General features: G+C 34.3%; 1 pseudogene; it reads left to right on the forward strand.

The window, feature by feature from the left end:
• Positions 1–1,784: 1,784 nt before the first annotated feature.
• Positions 1,785–3,704, forward strand: LOC122304509 (annotated as a pseudogene).
• Positions 3,705–6,160: the final 2,456 nt, after the last annotated feature.

Below are 6,160 nucleotides of genomic sequence, written 5' to 3' on the forward strand. Positions count from 1 at the left end.
TTGTTATTAAAGGCATTGGACTTGTTTATTTTATTAAAATGATTTATTTTATTAATTATATGAATTAATCTAGAATAATTAGACTTGAGAATATCTAGCCCACACATATGTTTTATTTATAATAAACTAGGATTTTTGGAAAGGTCTTGTATTTTGGTCAATGGTTTATTTGGAAAGTTATTATTTTATTTGAATTAGAGTTTAGAAGTTACTATAGCATGGCACTGTTCATGCTCAATACCCGTGGCACTATTCACTTAAGTTTTGGGGGATTGTTTATTTAAATTACTTGTAGCCTTATTTGAGCAGATTAGACAATATATGAAAGTTTATGAAAATTGATGAATTTTATTCATTGTGAGTTGAGTTTATCTCCTTTTGTTCTTCATTAAATGTTTGAACTTATCAAAAGTAAATCACAACCTTTGTGGCATTCCTCCTTTGTTCTTGGGACGGTTCTTCAACGGGTTTAGATTTTAATATAATTTAAGTTCTTGAAAAGAGTTCTCAGCAGGTCTAGATTCTCAATCCATTGACTTGATTTTAAATTTTTTGGGTGAGTTTTCAAATTGGTTGTGGGTTCAAGGGATTCCAAATAATGTGAACCCGTGGAATCGGAATCCCTTTCTTAGTTATTTACTGCTACACGACAGTACATAACTAAGAGAATAATATTAAATTAGTATTATTCTAGTTACACGACAGAGCACCAATACACACATTGTACTAAATTAGTACATTCTAGAATAGGAACTGCAGAGTACATAGTGGTAGTTATTCTTTATTGTGATTTGCAACAAACCAATATTCCCTTGATTATTTGTAAAGTCTATAAATAGACACTATTTCTAAAATGAAAAGTAGAGAAGTTTTTTTTCGATTCCTCAAGCTTAACAAATATTACATCCTCATCTAAAACAAAAGGTGCATGTGAGGTTAATTTTCATATTGAATACAAAGCATACTTCTTTGAAATTTTTACAAACTTTTATTTTGCACTTAACAGTTTTGTTCTCTCATTTACTATCTATAGACATTCGGGAAAAGTATGAAAAAAAAGGCATGAAAAAAAAGGTAAGTGAAAAAAAAGGTTCGCCCCATTTATTTTTTCAAGAAAAATCTAGTTGTAAGCACAATTACATACTAATATATGCACCAATCTAATGTGATTAGTCAAAAAGTAGATTTTATTGAAAACAATGCTAATTTAAATTTTAAATATGAATGAATCAGTATTAGTATGTAGATTATTACGCGACTTTGTTTGTATGTAGCAAAACTCATTTTTTCAACCCTTTTCCTTGAGTTTTTATTTTTATATATATATATATATATATATATATTTTATGGCTTACAAGAGGTACATGGTACTCATACTCTTGAGCCGCATATATCCATCCATTTTAAGGAACTTATGATATTTGGTATATGAAACTATAGTTTATTTACTACGTTTTTTGCAAAGGACATGAGGCTATGAGGTAGGAATATCCACTCAAGTAATGACAATGATTAATTTTTTTAGCTCTGTAATTCATTACTAGCAATAAGAATAGCCAGATGTAGAAGGATTTGAATATGGAAAGCTAAAGACTTTGCAACTATTCTGAATACTAGTTTTGATGTTTTAATTTCACTCTATAAATAATGGTTTTATATTTATTAGGTGTGTGTATTTTTTCTCTAATATAAAATTTGAACAAGGACAAGACTTCTGTAACTTAGAGTAATGGCTTAATATTCTCTCTATGAGGGCTTAATAAGCCAGGGCCCATGGTTTTACCATGTTGCCTGTCCTTCCTAATAATTCAGGATTCTATGGTTTTGAACATGTGCCTCTGCTTTATGAGGCAAATTTGTACAACTGTCTTGTAGGCACAAAGCCATATTCAAGTCAGTGGGGGCCATCGCCTCCACTATAATCTCAATAGGAACGTTTTCCAAATGGCCTACATTCAACTTTATATGGCCATCGATTTTCTACAAAACAAAACAGGACATATGCTATGTGATGAAATTGATTTTTTGATTTAGTTAAAAAAAAATTGTATTATGAACTACTTGTTAATTGATTGCATGGGAGGAAATTTCTGGGTCGCCCCTGCTAAGATCATTAAGTTGACATCTCTAGTTCTTTGTGCAATGTGAGAGGACCTTGAACCTTCTGTTATTTAGCTCTCCCTCTTTAGAGATAGAATTGGTAAATAATGAAAGGAGACCTTTGCTACCTTTCTTTATCTATACTCATGAACGTTTTAGATTTATAATACAATGTGAGAGAACCTTGGATGTTTATGTAATGGCTGAAATCAAAATTATTAAATTAAATTTATAGGGTTAAAAGTGGTTGGATTTTTATTAGCCTTTGTAGTTGTTCTAGGGAATTTTGTAGAACTAAGTTTAATTGATGCACACTCCAAAACTAAGTTTTTCCAATGTTTCACCTATGTAGTCTGCAATTATGCCAAGGGTAGATGGGTTGCAGACAATCGAAGGCTATTGTATTCAGGATTTGGATGCAGGTTATCATCAATGTGGGCATGTAGAATGATACAATGAAAAGATTTTTCTTATTAGGGATATCGTTGGTAGCCAGAAAGTTGTGAAATGTTGGAGTTTGAGCCATCAGTATTCTTGAAAAGGTAGGAGCCTTTACTATAAAAAAAATTAAAAAATCCCTTCGTTTAAATAGATTATGATTGCAATCACATCTTTTTCGATGGCATCCCACTTGATTTGTGCATAATAGTTAACTACTCAATATGGGTTGACATAGTTGTCATAAATTTAAAAGTCAAATACTATGGTGATAGACCAAGCAAGGTGCATGTTTTGGTTATGTTGATGATTTGATTTGAAGTGTGACTATACATTCCAGAATGTAGGGTAAAAGGATTGCATTTATAGGAGAATCATTTGGTCGGCAGCAGTTCCAGTTTTTAATGTGTCTTGCCACGGTAGGGGAAGGGAGCCCTGGAGTTGAAAATGTGGGAAGAAAGTATGGTCTAGGGAAAGCTCGAGGAGCCATTCGTCCGAAAGGCTGGGTGTATCGGTTCCCAAAAACCGATACAACCATTTTATACTACTAGTAAGCAAGTCTGAGTGATCTAGTGCACCTTAATATCTCAGACTGAGCCTCCCATGTGGCTATGCATTTGGACCGTCCGCTAGCTTTCTTGAGACGGTTCCTTCATCAATTTGATGTGTTGGTTCTTAACACAGGACACCACTGGTACATGTTTAAGCTTAATGCAAATCGTTGGGTGATGTTTGTAGATGGAAAGTGCAGTGAAAATAAAAAACTTGCTGAAATTGAAAATGCCAAGAAGTTTACAATTCATAGCATTGTCAGATGGCTTGATTTGCAACTTTCCTTGCATCAACGTCTTAAAGTTTTCTTTAGGACTATCTCTCCTAGACATTATGTGAATGGGGACTAGAACCCTAGGGGTAGCTGTGACAATACCACACCATTATTAGTAGGAAGTGAAGTGCAGGATGGATTAGTCGATCCAATTATTGAAGGTGCTATAAAGGGTACTCAAGTGAATATTTTGTATATAACTGCAATTTCTAGACTGAGGGATGAGGGTCACATGTCCCATAGTGGAGTTAGAAGAACTGTTGTTCAAAACGACTGCTTACATTGGTGCCTACCAGGCATTTTGGACACATGGTATGAGCTTCTCATTGCACAAATCTAAGTTCTGCCACTATAGCTGATCTTGATCGAGTAGCATTGATAGATACAAGATTGAGATAAGGTTTAGACAGTGAGTTGAGATAAAATGAGTTGAGAAGAAAGTTGAAAGATAAATAAAATATTATTATAATATTATTTTTTAATATTATTATTATTTTAAGATTTGAAATGGTTTGAATTGTTTATTATATTTTGTGCGAGAAATTGAGAAAGTTATAATAATTAGATAAGATAAGACGAAATAAATTAATTTTTTTTTTGTATCAAAGCCTTTTTTTAAATATTCTTTGTGGTCTAACAAGCTGGCCATATGTATTTTTTTTAATGGGGTTGGGACTTTTTGATTAAAGAGTATGTAGCTAGGTAATTAAGCACCTAGTTAATTAGTTCCCAATACAATTTTCAATGTCTAACAATGTTTTGAAAGGAATATTGTATTCTTGAGTATTGTTACATACCATTCTTGTTCCCAAATGATGAGATGTATTGTACAATTACACTGTCATATTAAAAGATCTTTGAGGGAAACCTAATCTAGCTATAGGGGAGGGCAACGAGGCCTTAACACCCTCCCCGCCGGCATCTAGGCACCCTTATAGGTGTGAGGTGCTGGACAGGTTGGGCTCTTGTCCACTTTTCCCCCACTCTACGCGCGCGCGCGCGCACACACACACACGATGTGTATTTAAAAAAATACATTATATTGATAGTAGAACAACGCTGTTTTGGAGATATCTAAATCGACATTGTTTTACTAAAACATTAAACTCCCCCAACCCCCCAACTCCTACTCTCCCTTACTCCCCTCTCTTTGAATATTGCCCCTGTGCATCTCAGACTCTCACTCTAATTCTCGCACCTTGCCGTTGCCAACGTCAATTGTCATTGTCGTCGCCAAGCATCCTCTCCTATGTTTTGTAAGTATTCTCGATTCCAAGCCATTTTTTTAGGATTATTTTAGATTGTGTCTTGATGTGGAAGATGTGGTTGATGAATGGACTTGGATGATGAGATTGTAATTTGTATGCTGTGGAAATTTGTATGATTGTGTGATGTGTTAATAAGAATCTAGGGGTTTAATCCGAACCCCTAAATTATGTTAGGGATATTGAAACCCCTAAATTAAATTTGGGAGTCCCTTGATTTGTACTCAAAATTAGATCAAAGAGAAGCCAATTTATATTCTGGATATGGTAGACATTGTGGAGATTAATGAGGAGACTAATGGTGATCAGGCTACATCCGGTAATCACTTTTACCAATGATATTGCTATAATTAGTTTTCTTATTTTTTTTTAAGCTTTTTATGTAGTCTCATTGTCACATGCACAAATCCAATGATCTCATCTTAATTTCAATCTCATTGTCACTTTTTAAACCTTTTCATATATCTATATAGAAAAATGATAGATAAAAGTGGTATTCGTAATCGTGGTGCAAGTGATGCTCAGGTGCAAAAAGAAATGGTTCGTTTTGGACTTTTGGATAAAACACAGGTTTAGGCCAAGGAGATCTCCCATTCTCTCTTCCTCATATTCCCCATTCTCCTTCCCTTTAAATTGTTCTCTTTCCCACCTCCATTCGAGGAACCTGTTCCTTCCCTCCTAATCGTTCCTCCCCCAGCTCCTCTCGAAGACCAGCTCCCTCCTTCAGACTTGCCTTCCCTTTTCCCTCCATCCTAATCGTTCTCTCCCCCACCTCCTTCGACAAAATAAATTTAAAAAAAACAATAGTTAGGTTATGGCAACAAAAGTTGTCAAAAGGAGAAGATGAAGTGAAAGTTACAGGTGGGAACCCAGTACTGATAGTGGAATATGACCTTAGAGAAATGGGGAAGAAGGCGGCTTGGAATGGCAGCTCTTGCAAGCTCGACAAAGGTGTCTATTGTCTCCGTGACAACAATCTCGAGACCTATTCCAGTAATTAAATTACACCCACACCCTCCAAAACCAATCTCTCCAATTTCTTCCTCTTTCTATCTTTGAAAACCTAACCATTGCATTTATTATTATATTTCTGGGTTTCAGATTAGATGGCGCACAACCTCATATGGTTAATTTTCAATTCCAAAAGAAGGTTAAGCTTCAAGTATGCGATATGCAGATTTTGAGCTTAGATTTTGCTTGATTCTTTTTTTTTTTTAATTTTTTGTTTACTAGTAGAAATTAATGAGTTTGTTTTATATTCAATTCCAAAAGAAGGTAATGTTTCAAGTATGTGATATGCATATTTTGAACTTAGATTTTGCTTGATTGTTCTTTTTTCTTTTTTCTTAACTAATAGAAATTAATGGGTTTGTTTTGTTTTGAAGTTAGTTGTTCTTTATTTGGATTTCAAGCTTGATGGGAGCTATACTCCTAGTAAGATATCCATTTGTGCCGGTGATGGCTTCCAAAACCTGAAGGTAAGTTTTCTATTTCGGACTATTGATAATAAGTCTGAGTGATTACGTCAATA

Source organism: Carya illinoinensis, chromosome 3 (genome assembly GCF_018687715.1).
Source record: "Carya illinoinensis cultivar Pawnee chromosome 3, C.illinoinensisPawnee_v1, whole genome shotgun sequence".
NCBI classification, from domain to species: domain Eukaryota; kingdom Viridiplantae; phylum Streptophyta; class Magnoliopsida; order Fagales; family Juglandaceae; genus Carya; species Carya illinoinensis.